Genomic DNA, 22037 nt, shown 5'->3' with positions numbered 1-22037 from the left:
ATCCGCGGCCTCTTCATCCTCTGTGACTGGGGGGACAGCAGTCACACCTGTTTTGGGGCGCAGACCTGCCACCTCTTTACCCGCAACAGCCAGCGTGATTGGCAGGTCATCATTTTCTTTGGAGGTGGTAACACCAGCTGGTCATGAGCGCTGTCCGACATCGATAGCACCACCTTTGGATCAAGGCAACCTAACATGTCCGCCTGCATCTTCCTCACAGACCGGCAGTTTGCCGGGGACACCCTTAACAACCCCGTCTAAGCACAATAGCCAGCCCTCGGTCCCTCAGATGTGGACAAGTAAAAGACCATTTCCTCCTAGCCATGAGAAAGCTAAGAGGTTGAATTTCACCATCTGCAAGCTCTTGGCTACAGAAATGCTGCCTTTCCGCCTGGTGGACACAGAGGATTTTCGAGACCTTATGTCCGTCGCAGTGCCCCAGTACCAGATGCCCAGTCGGCACTACTTCTCAAAGAAAGGTGTGCCTGCGCTCCACCAGCATGTCGCACACAACATCACCGCTTCTTTGAGAAACTCTGTGTGTGACAGGGTGCATTTCACCACAGACACTTGGACGAGTAGGCATGGACAGGGGCGTTACATGTCGCTGACTGGGCACTGGGTAACTATGGTGACAGCAGGACAAGGGGCTGCTGTCCAAGTCTTGCCGTCCCCACGAGTTGTGCGTCAATCCTCTTTACGTCAAAGTTCCTCCACTGCTTCTGCCTCCTCAACCTCCTCTCGGTCTTCCACCTGCACCCAAAGCCTGTCTGGTCATGCCACAAGCTTTCTAACTGCGCAGAAGGGATCCTGCACACCTCCTTACTATGCTGGCAGTAGGGCTCAACGTCATCAGGCGGTTTTTACATTGAAATGTCTGGGAAATGTGAGTCACACAGCTGAGGAGTTGTGGTCAGCTCTGGAGAACCAATTTCATGAATGGTTGTCTCCACTGGACCTGAAACCAGGGAAGGCCGTGTGCGACAATGCTGCAAACCTGGGTGCGGCCTTTCGCCGGGGCAATGTCACACACGTGCCTTGTATGGCTCACGTGTTGAACCTGGTTGTCCAGCAATTTTTAGCCCATATCCCAGACTAGATGGCCTTCTGCAGAGGGCACGGTCGCTGTGTGCTCACTTCCGCCGTTCGCATCCCGCAGCTCAGCGACTTACACCTCTACAGAAGTCGTTGGGCCTGCCACTTCACCGGCTAAAATGCAATGTGCCTACCCGGTGGAATTCAACTCTGCACATGTTGCAGCGACTGTGGCAGCACCGACAAGCCCTGGTGCAATACGTTCTGACGTATAGCCTGGGCCAACGAGATTCAGAGGTGGGGCAAATCACGCTGGAGGAGTGGTCTCAGATCAGGGACCTATGCACCCTTCTGCACAGTTTTGAAATGGCGACGAAGACGTTTAGTGCTGACGATGCCATTATCAGCATGACTATTCCGGTGATTTACATGCTGGAGCACATGTTAAACAGAATTCGGAGTCAGGTGGTGGCACAAGAGGAGGTGGAGGAAGTAGAGGAGGAGGAGTTGTATGCGGAAGGGCTAACATCTGCAAGGTCCAGACGGTCGGCAGCACCAAGGCGGCAGGCATGTGAGGGTGGGGGAGATGATTTTACCAGGGCGCATGGTAGCAGCCAAACTAGTGAGGAAGGTGCAGGAGCCCAGGAAGAAGTGGAGGACGAACTGATGGAAGACTCATCAGATGAGGGAGACCTTGATCACATTTCTGTTGTGCGAGGTTGGGGGGAGAGGACAGAGGAAGGAAGCATGATTGTTACCTCGCCACCAACACAACAGGGACTTGGTGCTCCTGGATGCGCAACACACATGAGTGCCTTCTTGCTGCACTACCTGCAACATGACCCTCGAATTGTGAGAATTAGAAATAATCCTGACTACTGGGTTGCCACACTGTTAGATCCCCGGTACAAAAGTAAATTTGCAGAAATTATTCCTGCCATAGAAAGGGATGCACGCATGCAGGAGTATCAGCAGAGACTGTTGCAGAATCTTACATGTGCTTTTCCACAAAATACCAGTGGTGCACGTAGTGAATCTCACAGTTCCAACTTGCCAACCGTGGGACCGTCAAGTGTTCAGCACTCAAACCGTAACAGAACCACAGTATCTGCTGGTAACATCAATTTTGCGGAATCATTTCACCACTTTTTTAGCCCATCCTTTGCAAGGCCACAGGAGACAAGAAGTCTGACACATAGTCAACGCCTAGAGACGATGGTACAGGAGTATCTCCAAGTAAACATTGAAGCCACGACTGTGTCACTGGACCCTTGCTCTTTTTGGGCTTCCAATCTGGATAAATGGCCGGAGCTAGCCACTTACGCCTTGGAGATTTTGTCATGCCCCGCAGCCAGCGTTCTGTCTGAACGTGTGTTCAGCGCTGCTGGTGGTGTGCTGACAGATAAGCGCACGCGGCTCTCCACTGATAATGTAGACAGACTCACGTTCATAAAGATGAACAAATCATGGATCCGAAATGACTTTTCTACCCCTGTGTCATCCTGGGGAGAGTAAAAGCTTGATGATTGGTTAAAATCACCCTACCAACCGTTTTAAGCTTTCAAATTACTAATCATGTTTATCTGTATCTTGACTGGAAAATAATTTGGGCTTTGTAGCAGTGTGCAGCACTGATCCTATTAGGCCATCTATAATAAGCTTCACCAGATATAAAATTAAAAATAATTTTTAGCTGCATATAGCCCGGAAAATAATTTTGGGGCTCCGAGATGCGCAAGACACATAAGTGCCTTCTTGCTGCACTACCTGCAGCATGACCCTCATATTGTCAGAATTCGAAGTAATCATGACTACTGGGTTGCCACACTCTTAGATCCCCCAAACTTTTCGATCAACCTTTTCATTTTAATAAAGACCAAAAAAATGGTCATTTTTGAAATTATAAGCATTAGCAGGTTGTTAGAAACTGAAATCAAACAGTTTTCAACTCAAAACTTTATTCTAGGTGATGTTACATTTTCACATAGGACCCCTTGTTCGAAAGGAGCTTCTGAACTCTCTCGTCCATTGAATTTGTCAGGTTTTGGATGGTTTCTGCTTCAATTGTTTTGCATGAGGACAGAATACCCTCCCAGAGCTGTTGCTTAGATGTGAACTGCCTCCCGCCATCATAGACACTCCTTTTAATGATGCTCCAAAGGTTCTGAATGGGGTAGAGGTCAGGGGAGCATGGGGGTCACACCATAAGTTTGTCCCCTTTTATGCCCATATCAGCCAGAGATGCAGATGTTTTATGTGCAGCATGAGATGGTGCATTATCATGCAGAAAAATGATCTTGCTGTGAAATACACGGTTCTTCTTCTTGAACCATGGCAGGAAGTGCTGTTTGAGAAAATCCACATACATTATGGAGTTCATCTTTAGCGCCTTCAGGGATCCTAAAGGGGCCGACAATCTCTCTCCCCATGATTCCAGCCCAAAACATTACTCCACCTCCTCCTTGTTGGCGCTGTAGCCGTGTTTGCGTGGGGTGTCCATCAACCAGCCATCCTCCACTCCATTCATCTGGACCATCGAGCGCTGCACGGCACTCATCCGTGAACAAAACAGTTTTGAAATCAGTCTTCATGTAATGTTTGGCCCACTGGAGCCGTTTCTGCTTGTGTGAAGTGGATAGAGGAGGTCGACAGGATGGCGTATGCACAGCTGCAAACCTCTGAAGGACCCTGCATCTTGTTGTTCGGGGGACGTTGGAGGCACAAGCAGCTTCAAAAACTTGTCTGCTGCTATGACAAGGCTTTTTTGCCGCTGCTCTTTCAACCTGACGTAATTGCCTGTAGGAAAGAGTCCTCAATTTGCCCTTATCAGCACGCACACGTGTGTACTGTGAATCAGCTACATACTTCTTGATTGCCAAGACAATTCATCCTGATCATCGCACAATGTTGATTGTAGTCATGCCTTGACCTAAACACTCCACAATTTGTTGCTTCTCAGCAGCCGACACATCCTTTTTCTTTCCCATTTTGGCAGAAAATGTAGGCTGCTTAATAATGTGAGAGAGCCTTCTTAAGTAGTCTTGCCTTTCATTGGACACACCTGCCAAACTAATTAGCACAGGTGTCTGCAATTGCTTACAGTGATATAAAGAGCCATGACACACATCACCATCAATGAGTTTAACTGACAAACAAACAAATTCTTCCCTTATCACTCCTAAACACTTTTTGCATAATAATTTGGAACGCGGTGTACATGTGCTTTTCCACAAAACACCAGTGGTTCACGTAGTGAATCTTACAGTTCTAACTTGCCAACCGTGGTCTGTATGGAATTGTTCAATAAAGGGCCCAAAATTAAGATAACATAGATGGGAGAGGTCTCTATGAATAGGAATTCCTAAGTATTTGATACCCTGTGAGGGCCAGGCAAAGGGAAAGTTGGACTGGATGGAATCCTATATGAATTTAGGGAGGGAGACATCGAGGGCCTCAGACTTCGCTGCATTGATTTTAAAATTTTACCATGTAACAAAGTGATCTATTTCAGCCATAACAGCAGGGATGGATATATGTGATTGAGTGATATATACTAGGACATCATCAGCAAATAGAGAGCACTTGTACTCGGTGCCTCCCACCTCAATCCACCTAATATTGGGGTTATGGCGAATTGATGAGAGCAGGTGCTCCGTCACTAGGATGTATAAGAGAGGGGACAGAGGACATCCCTGCCTTGTCCCATTGGTGATTGTGAAAGGTGATGAAAATGTTCTGACGCACCCCCTGGGCCTTGGGACACCCGGAGCCGGACCCTTTTTGGTGGATGCTGGTGGTTGTAGTCTTCGTGGCGGCGATCCGGTTCCGTGGCTCAGGGCGGTCAAACCAGTGGCGGAACTATTTATGTGGTTTTGATGTTTAAATGTCCGACTACGCCACCCGTGGATTGCGGTCAGATTGAACCGCCGCTACAGGGCAGACCGCTAAGGCTGGTGTTGTGGGTGCAGCAGAGAGTAGCATAACTCCCCACGGGAGGAGTATAGCCTCAGGGCAGTGTATGCGGAGGATGGGGGTGATGGTGCAGGGCAGCAGCAGTAATGACACGGAGTCAGTGATGCAGTTCAGGGCCTTTACTCACAGTTCTTATTATCCAGACCACGTCTGCAGGTAACGGCTGCCCACGTCGTACTGTGCTCACCAGGTGAGGGGCTCAGACAACTCCCAGATAACTTTGGAGCGCTTCACAGGACCCCCTTTGTGTGTCCTTTGTCTGGCCTTTCTTACCAACACTTCTGTCCGGCTGCCTCGGGCCTCCTCTTGGTAAACTTGGCGCCAGTTTCCCTGACCCTATGTGGTGCCTTCCTAGCGGGTGGAGCAAGGGGCTGCGCCACATAAAATGTCAGAGCCTCCGGTTTCTAGCTGAGGGTCGTTTCCTGCCTCCACTAGTTCGGGGACCGGTCTCCCCCTTTGGCCTGACCCCTCCACGCAGGTGGATTCGGGCGTGCGGTGGCGACTCGCCCGTCCGCACCCCTGGGATCCCTTCATTCCTCGTTCCTGGAGCCTTCTCCGCTCCTCTTCCTTCCTTCTCCCTCTTGCAGGCCTGGGCCTCTGTTACTAGGCCCGCCTCCGGAGCAGAGCTCATGCAGAGCCCCTGCTCCCTGCCACTTCTGCTCAGACTTCTCTGCACTGAACTAAGATGGTGCCCACCTTTTATACTCCCTTCTCAATGCACCCAGGAACTGCTTCCTCCCTGCTCCTGCACTGCAGGGTTCCCCTTCCTCAGTGTTCCCTCCCCCCACTCCAGCCAGGGACAGGGACTGTCGTGCCCATCTCAGGGGCATATTGGTCGCCCTGCCCCACGGCAATGTGGTGTAATGCATGCAGGTGTCGGGTCCTGATCCACACTCCATCCTTATCTGAGAGTGAGATATCACACCTCTGGGTGAGGTGCAATACGTCTGTAGCAACCGAGCCCTCGGTGCTACAGTTCCATTTATCTTCAGCCTAGGTGACGTATTGTGATACAGGGCCGTGATTTTGGCTATAAAAGGGTCCCCTAGACCCCTACCCCAAGCTTTTTAAGAGAATCATATATGGCGTGCCAGGAGACTCTATGGAATGCTTTCTCAGCATCCAACGAGAGTATCTACTTACAAATTTTTAACTGCATCTAGCCCAGGAAATACTTTGTGCCTAGTAGCAGTGTCTGCTAGTCAGCAGATTATCCCGGCTGTTAAGCAAGCTACACCACCTGTAGTTTGGACACTTAATTTTTTCAAAGGAAATGCTTCGGGACCACGGGGTACTTAGTGAAGAGCATCAGGAGGCACCCCAAGGCATAGGGGCTGGGACTGGCAGTAGGATGCCTTGCGGTGGACAGCCGAGCTCGATCCTTATAAAAGCTTTTTAACTGCAGCAGCTTTAGTGGACGCTACTGGAGCTGGAATTACGCGGCTGCTGGCATGAGACTTGCCCTCCAATAGATCCTTGTAAATGGATTTAAAGTGTATTCATTCAAATTAGAGGGACAATTTAAATTAAAAAGCTTAGAGCTGCCTCCACCACAGGGGGGCTCTCTCGACCCACCAGCGGACAGGCACCAGTATTGGGAGAGGGGGGCTGGCCGTCAGGGTTCACCGCGGCTCTGGCACAAACCCGGCGACACGGAGGTGGCACGGGCAGGAGCGGACTGGCCGTCTCGGCTTCTCACTTTTTGGATTTTAGAAGGGCATGACATGCCTATATCTGTGTCTCCCCCTCCTTTTACTCCTCCACCTCTTTTCTTTTCGCATGACTATATGTACTTGTCACTTTTCCATGTGTTAGTTGTGTCTTCTGAGCAGTTTGTCAGCTTTTGGACACCTTTGAAGGTGTTTTCTATGTGTTTCTATGTGTTTTTGTTTGCCTGCCATTGGTTTTAACGGTGTTCGAAGGTGTTCGACGAACAGTTCGACGAACTGTTCGGCGAACACACGGGTGTTCGACGAACCGAACCGAACTCGAACACTACGGGGGTGGCTCAACACTACTGTACGCGTCTTGAGAATCCTAACTCTTCCTTTCAGGTCAGGGTCCTAAAAATATTCTATATTAATGATACCATAATATACTGTGTGCCAATCTTTTGTACATTGGCATTAGCATAATACAAATAAAGAACATGTACAGTCATGGCCAAAAGTTTTGAGAATGACACCAAAATTATATTTTCACATGATCTGCTGGCCTCTGGTTTTTATTAGTGTTTGTCTGATGTTTATATCACATACAGAAATATAATTGCAATCATATTATGAGTACCAATAGGTTATATTGACAGTTAGAATGAGTTAATGCAGCAAGTCAATATTTGCAGTGTTGCCCCTTCTTCTTCAAGACCTCTGTAATTCTCCCTGGCATGCTCTCAATCAACTTTTGGACCAAATCCTGACTGATAGCAGTCCATTCTTGCATAATCAATGCTTGCATTTTGACAGAATTTGTTGGTTTTTGTTTGTCCACCCGTTTCTTGATGATTGACCACAAGTTCTCAATGGGATTAAGATCTGGGGAGTTTCCAGGCCATGGACCCAAAATCTCTATGTTTTGTTACATGAGTCATTTAGTTATCACCTTTGCTTTATGGCAAGGTGCTCCATCATGCTGGAAAAGGCATTGTTGGGCGCCAAACTGCTCTTGGACGGTTGGGAGAAGTTGCTCTTGGAGGACATTCTGGTACCATTCTTTATTCATGGCTGTGTTTTTAGGCAAGACTGTGAGTGAGCCGATTCCCTTGGCTGAGAAGCAACCCCACACATGAATGGTTTCAGGATGCTTTACAGTTGGCATGAGACAAGACTGGTGGTAGCGCTCACCTCTTCTTCTCCGAATAAGCTGTTTTCCAGATGTCCCAAACAATTGAAAAGGGGATTCATCAGAGAAAATGACTTTGCCCCAGTCCTCAGCAGTCCACTCCCTGTACGTTTTGCAGAATATCAGTCGGTCCCTGATGTTTTTTCTGGAGAGAAGTGGCTTCTTTGCTGCCCTCCTTGAAACCAGCCCTTGCTCAAAGAGTCTCCGCCTCGCAGTGCGTGCAGAAGCACTCACACCAGCCTGCTGCCATTCCTGAGCAAGCTCGGCACTGTTGGTAGTCCGATCCCGCAGCTGAAACAGTTTTAAGATACGGTCCTGGCGCTTGCTGGTCTTACTTGGGCACCCAGGAGCCTTTTTGACAACAATGGAAGTTCTCTCCTTGAAGTTCTTGATGATGCGATAGATTATTGACTGAGGTGCAATCTTTGTAGCTGCGATACTCTTCCCTGTTAGGCCATTTTTGTGCAGTGCAATGATGGCTGCACGTGTTTCTTTAGAGATAACCATGGTTAACTGAAGAGAAACAATGATACCAAGAACCAGCCTCCTTTTAAAGTGTCCAGTGATGTCATTCTTTCTTAATCATGACTGATTGATCGCCAGCCCTGTCCTCATCAACACCCACACCTGTGTTAATGGATCAATCACTAAAACGATGTTAGCTGCTCCTTTTAAGGCAGGACTGCAATGATGTTGAAATGTGTTTTGGGGGTTAAAGTTCATTTTCTGGGCAAATATTGACTTTGCAAGTACAATAATTGCTGTTAAGCTGATCACTCTTTGACATTCAGGAGTATATGCAAATTGCCATTACAAAAAATGAAGCAGTAAACTTTGGAAAAATTACTATTTGTCTCATTCTCAATACTTTTGGCCATGACTGTATATATCATGAATAATCCTGAATACATAGTGAATGCCAATTTGAACTAACTGCTACATGACAATTAATTACCTGGTATTTAGAAAGGTTACTCACATGCAGTCGAGTATACATTGTATGGCATTTCCTATGACTGACATATTCTTTCACACAGTGTTTGGAAACGTTGTATAGAAGCCATTCATGCCTTGACTATAGTTGTTCTTTAGTGGGTAAACTACATAATATGGAATGAATGCACATTTGTACAAATTACACAAAACCTCTTGTCCTCATGTCACTGCAATGCACTAGGTCAAATGGAGCCGGTAGAAATTCCAATAATGAAGTAAAAGCAGTGCAGCCCTAGACATGGAAATAAGCCCATTCTCCTAATCTGCTAAAAGGAATCTATTAATTATATGTTTTTTCAGCAATTAAAAAAATTCTGAAACATAATTTTTTTTCTATTCTTTTTTTTTATTTATTTTTCTGGGTTTTTTAGATCTATGTATTTTTTTTAATCATGATGACAAAAGCAATCATCTTAAATAAAAGGAGATGTACTTTGCAGTAAACACCAGAAATTCAAAACATTTATGAGGAAATTACTCATTATAAGGCTGGACTCACATTAGTGTATGGCATTGGATGCAATATGCTAATGAGACTCGGCTCAAATTCTGCTGTGATTGTGATCCGAGAGTCAGTGCATTGTGCTGTGATTCTCTCGAAGGAGAGAATCGCAGCACAGGTGAGGAGGAAACGGGGAAAGAAAATTTTCCATCTCCTCCATCGCCGGCGTCCGCGGGAATCGGATTGCACTCGGCTGACATTTGACTGCAATTCAATGTTTCACACGACCCATAGACTTGTATGGGTGAGTGCGATCTGATTCTAGGATGCAGTCGCAGCATGCACGCCGAATCGCCATGAGAAAAAATTCACAGACCTGAGTTGCCCCATAGTATACTACTGGTCCCAGTGCTATGTGAAGTTTTATCGCACAGCACTCGGCCATGTTACAAACTCGTATGGTCAGTTGGGTCCTCTCTCTCCTATAGAGTGTAAGCTCTTATGGTCAACTGAGTCCTTTTTCTCTCTTCTATAGTGTGTAACCTCTTATGGTCAGTGGGGTCTTTTCTCTCTCTCCTGTGGAGTGTAAGCTCTTATGGTCAGTGGTGTCCTCTCTCTCTCCTGTAGAGTGTAAGCTTTTATGGTCAGCAGGGTCTTCTCTTTCTCTCCTGTAGAGTGTAAGCTCTTATGGTCAGCTAGGTCCTCACTCTCTCTTTCTCTCTCCTATAGAGTGTAAGCTCTGATGATCAACAGGGTTCTCTCTTCCCTGCAGAGCGTGAGCTCTTATGGTCAGCTGGGTCCTCTCTCTCCTGTAGAGTGGAAGCTGTTATGGTCAGTGGGGTCCTCTCTCTCGTCTATAGAGTGTAAGCTTTCAGGGTCAGCGGGGTCCTCTCTTTTTCACTCTCTCCTGTAGAGTGCAAGATCTTTTGATCAGCAAGGTCCTCTTTCTCTTCTATCTAGCGTAAGCTCTTATAATAAGTGGGGTACTCTCTCTTCTATAGAGAGTAAGCTATGCTGGTCAGCAGAGTTCTCTCTCTCCTGTAGAGTGAAAGCTCCTATAGTCAGAGGGGTTCTCTCTCTCTCCTATAGATTGCAAGCTCATATGGTCAGCAGGGTTCTCTCTCTCTCCTGTAGAGTGTAAGCTCTTATGGTCAGTGGGGTCCTCTCTTTCTCTCTCTTTCTTTCTCTCTTTTCTGTAGAGTGTAAGCTCCGATGATCAGTGGGGTTATCTCTCTTATGTAGAACATAAGCTCTTATGGTTAGTGGGGCCCTCTCTCTCCTGCAGAGTGTAAGCTCTTATGGTCAGTGGTGTCCTCTCTCTCATGTACAGCATAATCTCTTATGATCAGAGGGGTCCTCTTTCTCCTACAGAGTGTAAGCTGTTATGGTCAATGGGGGTATTTCTTTTCTCTCATCCATGTGTATTTTCTGAGTATGGTTAAGGTCCCATGATGAGTTTTTGATTCTACCAATTTTTGCTGTGTCAAAAATGCAGCATCTTACAGTTCCAGAAAAGTGGATGGGATTTGAAGCATCTCATGCACACTGTGCTTATTTTTGCAGTGTAAACTGATCTACGACGTATATTTGATATCCAGAACATGTTAATTTCTCTTGCGAGTGCTTTGAGTAGATTTTCCCCATAGAATTGCATTAAATTAAAAAAAAATCTGAAGGTAAAATATGCGCTAAAAACACGTGTAATCCGCACATGACTGTATCAATAAAGTTTTGTCAAGGTCAAAAACGAAGAAGTATCAAAACTAAAACAGCTTTATTTAAAACATTACATACTGTCAAGAGACAAAAACTGCAGGGGCAAAACACAATAAAGATGCATGTTAAAAACACACTCAAAAATACAATAAAAAAATAAAGTAACCTAATTTACCTAATAGATGCAGAAATACTGCAGAAAATCTGCAACATCAAAACCTCAACAAATACTCCTTGTGTGAACCTAGCTTTAGAGTATCTGGAGAGTTGAATTGGCAACGCAACATAAAGAAATATAATGGGCAATACCAAAATAAGTGAGCGTGCAACTTGTGATGGAAGAGAGTGGGTAAATGTATGTGACCACCATACTGTCCTCATTGATTAAATATTTGTCATAAAAATTAAGCAGAAACTCTTTCAATACAAAATTGAGAGTATTGTTGCTTACTTGTTGTACCTGAATTTCTTTGCCTATAGTTGGAGAAAAGATAAAAATGTATATATTCACTTTAGCAGCCATGTACTTCAATGTATTCAATGTATCCTATCTATTCCATCCGAGCAAATTGAAATCTTTCGAAGTCACACATTCGTCACTTACTTATGGTTTCCGTAATCTTCTCATATAATGGAAATGGGCTAATAAGATAATACTAGAAAAATATCCATCGTAATTTGGTCTATGACGAATAACTTGCATTTTTACACCCATTTGAGTCATTTGCAAGTGTGCAGCGAATTGTCACTTTGCACTTATATCATGGCTCATCGGTAACCTGGGGCAGAACTGACTCACTGCCAGCAATGTGCTATGATATGAAATTTGAGAACGTTCGACAATTAGGTTCATGTTAATTGGGTCACTGGCATTTGATGTATTGAAGACTTTCCTGGAGGCTCGGATGTAAAGGAAACTGTTATATCCATTTTGGTTCTAGAGCCTTTGAAGCTGATGTGAAATGCATTGATGTTTCCATATGCTACGTTGAATGTAAGTATATTTGTAGTTATTAGGTGTATAGGGAGACGCAATCACTTTATTTACAGGGTGACTCTAGTTACCAATGAAACTTGAGGGTTGCAAAATTTTCGCATGTGTCCCTTATACAGTAAAGTCTTTGTATATAGGGGAATAAACGTGGATGTTCCGCGCTGCTAATAGGTATAATGGATCAAGAATACACAAGGATTTTTATTAGTCGACGCGTTTTGAAGTTTTCAAACTTCTTCCTTAGGACATAACCACATGAAGTCCAAGAGTAGCCCAAGGTTTGTTAATATGCATGTGGAGGGAAGGCTAGCCTGCTTGGAGTTTTTTTTGTTCTTTTTTTACATTGTACGTTTATTATGGTCTGAATTCTAGAGAGACCGTAGAGAGTAATAAGTAATATTCAATCGAATTTCCTGGGAAAATTTGTGTGGTTTGCCGAATTCCATTCTCGGTAGATCCGCTCGTCTCGGATTTAAACCTTACTTCAGTATTTGTAAGTAATGGAAAAGAATAGCCTTAACATTTATGAATAGTTCTATTTTACAGTATATGAATTCTAATTATATGCATCCAATTGAATATAGTAAATCACGTGGTTGTAATGTACTGCTTGGGTAAACTCACGAGACGTTAGCTTTTCTGTACCTGAAAGCTATAAAGACACATTGAGACACAGGCTATTCGGGTTAATTATGACTATACAATATATAATATGCCAACGAAAATCAGCAGAATATTCATATCTGTTTTTGCAGCTGGATACTGAAATGAATCTAATGTTAAAATGGTATCTGTCTCGATAAAGGGAAAGATAGTGATAGGAATCGAGGTTCTCTGTATGCATGAAAGACGGCTACAAAGTCTATCATAGTCACAGGCTACTTCCTTTTCAAGCCTGTTCCATAATAACCACAGCTGCAGTTGCCAGCTTATGTCTATTATCATGACAAAGAGCCGTACACAGCAGGGAGGGCACAGAATGTAAATTGTGCACTCGTACAAGAATTCAGTTGAATCCATACCCTGTTGAGCCCAACGTGTGGTGCTGTTCTATGACCGGCAATCTACTTGGGTCTTTATAAAAAAGGCTATATTGCTGTCGTCTGATAGAATTCATTATATTTTAGTTTTGGTGGAAATTTTAATTTAGCATAATAGTCTGTCTATATAAGATTTTTCAATTTTTTTATATAGATTGTCATGACAACAACAAAGAGGTCACAAGTCTGTGCAAGAATCCCAGTTTATCGTCCATGTAATTACTTGACGCGTCTTTATTTACAAGTTGGATCAAAGATACGTAAGGACTAAATCCAGCCAGAAAGACACACAGAGTGTACATGACTGCATATCGACTTATTGTGTAGAATATTCATAACCGATGACAGCTAATTGGTAGAAGTGGGAGAATTGATTTGAAGCAAATTGAAATCGCTTCAAATTTCACAAAAAATATATATTTTCCTGGATTTTTAATTTTTAATAATAACAATTGGTCATGCTCCAATCCAGCAAAATGGCACCTGACCATCCTCAATTTTACTATTTTCATTTTATACCTGGGAAAGAGTTAAACAAAATACTCAACTCTTCCCACCACTCATCTGTCCTGCTGGGCAACTCCCTCTGGCTCTGGTCTCTCTTTGAGGCTCTTCATTTCCTCCAGCACTGACTAAGCCTCACGACGTTGACTAGGCCTCATGACATCACAAGGATGTGCCCGTGATGTCATGATGTATGTTGTCCCTGCCCCGAGAGAATATGAGAGTACGTCTGTCAAAACTGACTTCTGGTGATTTTGGCACCCAAAGTGTACCACCAGATTTTTATTTGTATAAAAATGAACTTGGCATCACGTGATGTAATATTTTTGAGGATGCTCCCCACCTATTAACATCAATTATAGAAAAAAAATAACTATTGACTAAGTGGCCGTGGCCTTATACCCATGATTGAATTTTGATTCTACAAAACCCTGGATAAAGAGGTTGGTTACCATTTTTTTAATTGAGATAGGCCATCATTATCTGATCGGTGGATTTTTAAAACTCGGCACCCCTACGGATCAGCTGTGACTGGTGCCAAACAGAAGTTCTTAAATGCTGCTGAAACACAGCAGCTCCATCAAACTTATGGTGGCCTTGTCCAGATTTTACAGATCCACACCCCCTGCCCCATTCATTTGACTATGGGGTGGATCTGTAGTACCCAGCCTCTATCAAAGTGATAGAACTTCTGTGTTCCAGCAGCATCAGCTGATCGGCAAGACTGCCAAGTATCGCACCCCCATCAATCAGATATTAATATCCTTACGATAGGCCATCCTTAGGATTTGACATCAATAAAAATAGTAGTAGCCAAACCCTTTAAACCAAGCTGTAGATAGGCACTGATCATTTTTTTACGGAGTTGGGTTTACACACAGGTCATGAATATGAGGGACTCTATGACAGCAGGTTTACTAGTCATCTACCGATAATCTCTTGCAGATAAAAAAGGGATATTATCAGAACTACAGCATACAGCCTAGTAAGTGTCTTCATTGGAATCAGGGTCTATATACATGATGCTGCTTTCAAATTAGGTAGCTAAAACCTGTCAAAAAATTACCAATAAATATGAGTGAAGTTCTACAGTAAGTTTATTTCAATACTCCATACTCTGCCCATATCCATTTTTGGACAATATTTCCAAATTTTAGCCTCTTTCTGATGTGTCAAGCTTGTTTAGATGAAGTCTTCTGATAAGCATTGTCTTAAGAAAATTTTCTCTTGCAAAATACAAATCAAAATACCAAAAAAAAAGTATTACTGCAAGTCATTTCTTTCGCCGCCTGTGACAAATATGCCTTTCCAGAATTATATAACTTATCAAACAACCTGTCAAACAAAATCATTGCTGGAATAGCTTTATTTTTTGGTGCCATATTTCTGTTTGGCAACTTTGTAAGAAAGCGAATGGTTGTAAATATTATTTCAATCCTGTCCAAGAATGTGACCAACTTCTTTTTTTTCCCATTGGTACATTCTGTGCTTTGTACACAACTGCTGATGTAGTTAGGATAAGGTGGCTTGTATACATAGAAAATAGGATCAATCTTGAATCACAAAGTGGGTCTCAAAGAAATAAACAAACTTAGATTAAAATACAGAATTGGATTAGATAGAAAGAAGCAAAAGAATGAATACATAATGGGAATATCCAATAGGTTATCTTTTCGGACACCTTTGAAAGTGTCATTTAAAATCAAATAACCTCAATATCCAAATGCATCTTCTAAGACAAAGACTGACTTTTATAATTCTTCATAGTTGAATGCAGATTTACGATGACACAATATTTCTGATGCAAAATATAATAGAAAGAATTCATATTATGGATCAGTGCTATAACAGACTACTTTACCTGCAATGAACACTAAACATCCGACCCTATCCCTCATTGCATCCAAATACTGTAGACATAAAATTACATTCTTCAATAAGATATTGTTCAAGGGCAACATCAGACTGGACCACCATCACAAGACAAGCCCATTTGGAGTTGACTTTGGATTTTGGAGTTGACTCTGAAGCCAGTTTATTGCCATAAAGTTTATGGGAGGATTTCTCATGAGGGGGGGATTTTAAAATAATTTTTTTATGGAGTTATTTGTGGCTCATTTATCAAAGAATCACACAATGTTTGATAAAGTTGTCCCATTTATTTACATATAACTCTTCTGTTTAGATGTTGTTTTTTATAGCTCTCTCCAGGCCTCTCACCTTCTGGAGTGGGAATTGTGTTATTTCTCTTTTATTTTACAACTTTTTAAAAAGTAGCAATTCAGAAATTAGATTTAAAGCTTTCTAGTAAAGCTAGTAACCACACCCAGTTACCCCATCCAGGCATATCATGTCAGATTTTGTTTCTTTGGGATTACGATAAAAGAGGATTGTGCGGGTCCACCCTTCATGCTTAAAAAAGATGGAGGATGAACCCTGTGACAGAGTCACTGGTAAAGTGGTGGAGGGGAGATATGTTTCCCTGAGGCTGTGCGCTTCAGTGAACTAAAAATCATTGCATTTCCTCCAGAATATTATTTGTTGAGAGGGGTTAATAATATAGTAAAGGGGGTGTTGTTTTGTGAATGACCATTGTGAAGGGTGGGAGGTCATTCACCATATCTCTCCAATCAGTGGAGTGTCTGGGCTTTAAATAGCTAGTCTTGACACTCAGGTGTGGTCAGTTTCTGGAGGCCAGCTCCAGACAGAGGAGCGTGGGTTTGTTCCTGCTGAACCTGAACCGTGTGGTTTTTTCTAACCCAGAGTGGCTGGACCCCTGCTGGTGCAAGGACTTTGCTGGACACTTTTCCTATTTTTGTTTGCCGTTAGGCCGGATGGGCTATGTTTATTTTCCATTAAGTTTTTATTGGTTTATGCTGCACAATAAACCAACTGAAAATTTAAAGAGACAGTGTTCCGTTTATACCTCAATGCGTAGCCGAGTGAGCCAATCTACCACAACCCTCATAATTATCTCCTCTGGTGTTAGCTGTATTTCCTTTTGTAGAGCTGAAGGGGAAGCCCTGACTTTCCCTAATAACACTACTGAGCTTTAAAGGAATATATGTAAATGTACATTTACATTTATGTAAAATATCTATTTAATTTTTTTGGTTTAGTCTGCACAGTTTGATTAGATATCTTGGGAAGTTTTGGCATTGGATTGAGTCCAGTCCTCACTGTTTTTATTAATAGCTGTTAGTGTGGCCTTAAGCTGGTCATACGCGTAAGATAGCTATTATCAAAATGTTCACTGGCAAGCCATCTCTCTCAACTATTCTGTATACACAGAATAATGCTTCTGTATGTACGTACTCTTGGTTTAGCAGCCTCTGTATGGTTTTACTGTGTAGAATGGAATTAGCTGCTGCTTGACACTCTTGGTAACAATTCGTCTCCCTTAGAAAAGTAATCGGAAGTGTTAAAACTTAACCTGCCTAATCCATTTTTCCACCAACACATCCCAATGATAATCAATCTGTGGAAGAACAATTCACGCGGAATATGTCTGTAGTCTTTATGTGTATGTTCACTAGAGATGAGCCAATAAATTAGAATACAATTGTTTTCTATTTTTAAAATCTGCATTCACCAAAATGCTGATTTTTTGTAATTCACTTCTGCGTAGACTCAGCAAAATGGCAGCCGCTGTCATTAGAATATTTATAAATAAAGAAATATCCATAAACTCACCTCATCACTCACTCCTCTGGCCCCTCCACTCCTCAATGTCACGCTTACAGTCCTCGTCTCATCTTCGGATCGCTGCTGACTGCACTGAAATCCCTGGGCTGGGGTTTCATGGTTTGATAGGCCCGAAAGGATTCTATGCATGCATCCACAAAGCTCAGAGAGTGGGGAGAAGAGGGGACGGAGAGGTAAGCTGTGTATAGTTTAGGAGTGTATACACTATATAGTGTATGAGTATAACATTTTTATTTTTTACATATTATGTTTATTGTTATGTTTATTATGTTCTTGGGTCTAGAGAAACCCCAGAGCATATCAAAGGGCATTAAATTCACAGAGAATAACTCTTCCACAAATAAAATTTTCCATGCAAAACTGCACGAATAGGTGAATTCAAATGTTAGAATCATGGAATGTTAGAGTTGAAAGGGACCTCCAGGATCATCGTGTCCAACTTCCTGCTCAATGCAGGATTCACTAAACCATTTCAGAGAGATGTCTGTCCAGCCTCTGTTTGAAGACTTCCATTGAAGGAGAACTCACCACCTCTCGTGGCCGCCTGTTCCACTCATTAATCACCCTCACTGTCAAAAAGTTTTTTCTAATATCTAATCTGTATCTTCTCCCTTTCAGTTTCATTCCATTGCTTCTAGTCTTTCTTTGTGCAAATGAGAATAAAGCTGATTCCTCTACAATGTGACATCCCTTCAGATATTTGTGGACAGCTATTAAGTCTCCTCTTAGCCTTCTTTTTTGCAAGCTAAACATTCCCAGATCACTTAACCGTTCCTCATAGCTGGATGTTCCGCTCATATTTAATGGTTAACATGTATTTTGGTCTTAAAAAATAAATTGGTCTTACTTATTCATAGTCAATAGTACATTATATTCCATCGTTTTTTCAATGAAATCTAGCAAAACCCATAAAAATGTATTTAAAAAATACCAAGCTTTCTTTAAAAAATAGTAAATGCAAAATCTCAATTTACTAATTTTCTAAAAACAAAGTCACCCGTGTCCTGGATTGTCTTGGAAAGGGCAGCTCAACTTCATTTAAGTGAGCAGTAATACCACACAATGAACTGGTGTGGCACTGTTTATGGAAGAAAGCCCTATTTCTATAACTCTCTAAAACCCCTCTAATAATTTTATTCTGCCATCATTGGGTTAATTACTCCTATTGTTACAGTATAGACAGAGTACAGAAAAGAAAGCCGTCAAGTACGGTAGAGCGCTATGATGTCATGACTGCAATCCAGATAACGAAAGGAACTGGCAGGAAAGTAAATTAAAAGCGATGGATAAATGGGATTTCTGATTGACGGCTGAACTGTCTTTCCATTGACATTGATGGCTCCCTCGTCTGCTAGCTGCTCGGTTTTGCTGGCTGCTCAATTATAGAAGTAAAAACAAAGCCAAGATCCATCTAACGGAAAAGAAATCCAGTAAGAAAATCCTGCGGTGTTTTATCTTATTTCTAACTCAAACTAGTTTATTTTTAAGCTCCCAGATAGGAGAGCTGAGCGTGTTTAACCGTTTCCTTTTTCATTACAATAAGCTGCAATCGCTTAAAATACATTTATTTGAGATTTTAAAATACTAATTAGAGACAAGCGAGTCGAATCAATGGGAATCAAAATTTTGGAAAATTTTCAGGAATTCTCTTAACCAATAGGATTCAAACAATTTGTGATTTTATTTGAGCAAATTGTGTAAAATGGTCCCCACCTTTTTACACATTGCAGAAGATTTTTTTCAGCCACAGAAGGGACGCAGATGGGATACGTTTTTTTCATAATGTCTTGCAGCTACTACACTACATAATATATCACAGCCAATAAGGAGGGATTATCATAGGCTGTATAAAAGCAGAAGTAGGAAATGCAGCAGACATTTTTTGGTGAATGTGGATAGGGAGCGGACGTCAATACTTAGCCTTTGAGGTAGAGGGAAAAAGCCATAAAACATTGAATAAGCTATACAGATGTTTGTGTGACAGCACAGCAGTGAAGAATAGTTACCATTCCTTTACCTATAACCCTCTATGCTGAGGTCACTTTGACATACAGTACAGACCAAAAGTTTGGACACACCTTCTCATTTAAAGATTTTTCTGTATTTTCATGACTATGAAAATTGTACATTCACACTGAAAGCATCAAAACTATGAATTAACACATGTGGAATTATACACTTAACAAAAAAGTGTGAAACAACTGAAAATATGTCTTATATTCTAGGTTCTTCAAAGTAGCCACCTTTTGCTTTGATGACTGCTTTGTACACTCTTGGCATTCTCTTGATGAGCTTCAAGAGGTAATCACCGGAAATGGTCTTCCAACAATCTTGAAGGAGGTCCCAGAGATGCTTAGCACTTGTTGGCCCTTTAGCCTTCACTCTGCGATCGAGCTCAACCCAAACCATCTCGATTGGGTTCAGGTCTGGTGACTGTGGAGGCCAGGTCATCTGGCATAGCACCCCATCACTCTCCTTCTTGGTCAAATAGCCCTTACACAGCCTAGAGGTGTGTTTGGGGTCATTGTCCTGTTGAAAAATAAATGATGGTCCAACTAAACGCAAACCGGATGGAATAGCATGCCGCTGCAAGATGCTGTGGTAGCCATGCTGCTTCAGTATGCCTTCAATTTTGAATAAATCCCCAACAGTGTCACCGGCAAAGCACCCCACACCATCACACCTCCTCCTCCATGCTTCACGGTGGGAACCAGGCATGTAGAATCCATCCGTTCACCTTTTCTGCCTCGCACAAAGACACGGTGGTTGGAACCAAAGATCTCAAATTTGGACTCATCAGACGAAAGAACAGATTTCCACTGGTCTAATGTCCATTCCTTGTGTTCTTTAGCCCAAACAAGTCTCTTCTGCTTTTTGCCTGTCCTTAGCAGTGACTTCCTAGCAGCTAAGGCCTGCTGCACAAAGTCTCCTCTTAACAGTTGTTGTTGAGATGTGTCTGCTGCTAGAACTCTGTGTGGCATTGACCTAGTCTCTAATCTGAGCTGCTGTTAACCTGCGATTTCTGAGACTGGTGACTCGGATAAACTTATCCTCAGAAGCAGAGGTGACTCTTGGTCTTCCTTTCCTGGGGCGGTCCTCATGTGAGCCAGTTTCTTTATAGGGCTTGATGGTTTTTGCAACTGCACTTGGGGACACTTTCAAAGTTTGCAGAATTTTTGCACTGACTGACCTTTATTTCTTAAATTAATGATGGCCACTCGTTTTTCTTTACTTAGCTGCTTTTTTCTTGCCATAATACAAATTCTAACAGTCTATTAAGTAGGACTATCAGTTGTGTATCCACCTGACTTCTGCACAACACAACTGATGGTCCCAACCCCATTTATAAGGCAAGAAATCCCACTTATTAAACCTGACAGGGCACACATGTGAAGTGAAAACGATTTCCGGTGACTACCTCTTGAAGCTCATCAAGAGAATGTCAAGAGTGTGCAAAGCAGTCATCAAAGCAAAAGGTGGCTACTTTGAAGAACCTAGAATATAAGACATATTTTCAGTTGTTTCACGCTTTTTTTGCTAAGTATATAATTCCTCATGTCTTAATTCATAGGTTTGATACCTTCAGTGAGAATGTACAATTTTCAAAGTCATGAAAATACAGAAAAATCTTTAAATGAGAAGGTGTGTCCAAACATTTGGTCTGTACTCTATTTAAGGTTGTGTTTGCATTAAAGAGTTTGAAAGACGTTGAATGTAACGGGTCTGGGAGGCGGAACCTCTGAGCTACTATACGAGGGGGCGGTCCTTGTAAGGGAGCGGGTGGCGACCAGGCAGGCAGTCACAGCAGGTGACCGGGACAGTCTCTAGAAGAACGGGCAGGAGGTCACGGCAAGTGACCGGGGCAGTCTCTGGATGAACGGGCAGATGGTCACGGCAAGTGACCGGGGCAGTCTCTGGGTGAACGGGCAGATGGTCACGGCAAGTGACCAGGGCAGTCTCTGGGTGAACGGGCAGATGGTCACGGCAAGTGACCGGGGCAGTCTCTGGGTAAAGAGTTGGTACGACCTGTGGCGGCTGATGGTAGACGTGAGCTCCCAGGTGAGCAGGCGAGAGTCTGTGGATAAACGGGTGGTCACAGCATGTGACGGCGGAGCCTCCAGGAAGACCAACAGACAGGCGGCAGATGAGCGCTCCCAGGTGAGCGGGCAGAAGTCTCTGGACAGGCGGGTGGTCACAGCACGTGACGGCAGAGCCTCCAGGTAGGCTAGCAGACAGGCAGCAGATGAGCGCTCCCAGGTGAGCGGGCAGGAGTCACTGGACAGGCAGGTGGTCACAGCACGTGACGGCAGAGCCTCCAGGTAGGCTAGCAGGCAGCTAGCAGATGTGCGCTCCCAGGTGAGCGGGCAAGCTGGTCCATAGACAGACTGACAAGAGTTGGAAGGCAGACCGTCAGACCTCAGGCAAGCAGGCAGGTAGTTGATGTGCGCTCCCAGGTGAGCGGGCAAGCTGGTCCTTAGACAGACTGACAGGAGTAGTAAGGCAGACCGTAGGACCTCAGGCTAGCAGGCAGGTAGAAGAATATTAGGCAGGAATAAGACAGCAAGCTGTCAGGAATCTGGCAGGTATCTGGCAGGTAACTGGCAACGGGACCTGAGGGCTGAAGCAGAGTAGTGAACAGTGCAACAACATTGCTCGGGCACCTCCATTTTGGAGGAGGTGCCTTATATATGGTGAAGTCCTCCGGCCATTGGCCGGGGACTCCTTAGGACGGCGTGCGCGGCCCCTTTAAGAGGGAGGGAGAGCGCGCGCGCCCTAAGCACAGTGGCCGGGA

General features: G+C 43.5%; 1 protein-coding gene across 7 annotated transcripts in view; it reads left to right on the top strand.

Moving 5' to 3' along the window:
- CSMD3 (CUB and Sushi multiple domains 3) overlaps positions 1 to 22037 on the top strand; it is a 2085767-nt gene that overhangs the window by 127277 nt on the left and 1936453 nt on the right. The window lies entirely within an intron of this gene.

The sequence above is a fragment of the Phyllobates terribilis genome, unplaced genomic scaffold, assembly GCF_046119375.1.
Source record: "Phyllobates terribilis strain yellow unplaced genomic scaffold, ASM4611937v1 Scaffold_4__5_contigs__length_816908805, whole genome shotgun sequence".
NCBI classification, from domain to species: Eukaryota; Metazoa; Chordata; class Amphibia; order Anura; family Dendrobatidae; genus Phyllobates; species Phyllobates terribilis.
The sequence above is the reverse complement of the archived record's forward strand: the minus strand, read 5'-3'. Positions and strand labels throughout refer to the sequence as shown.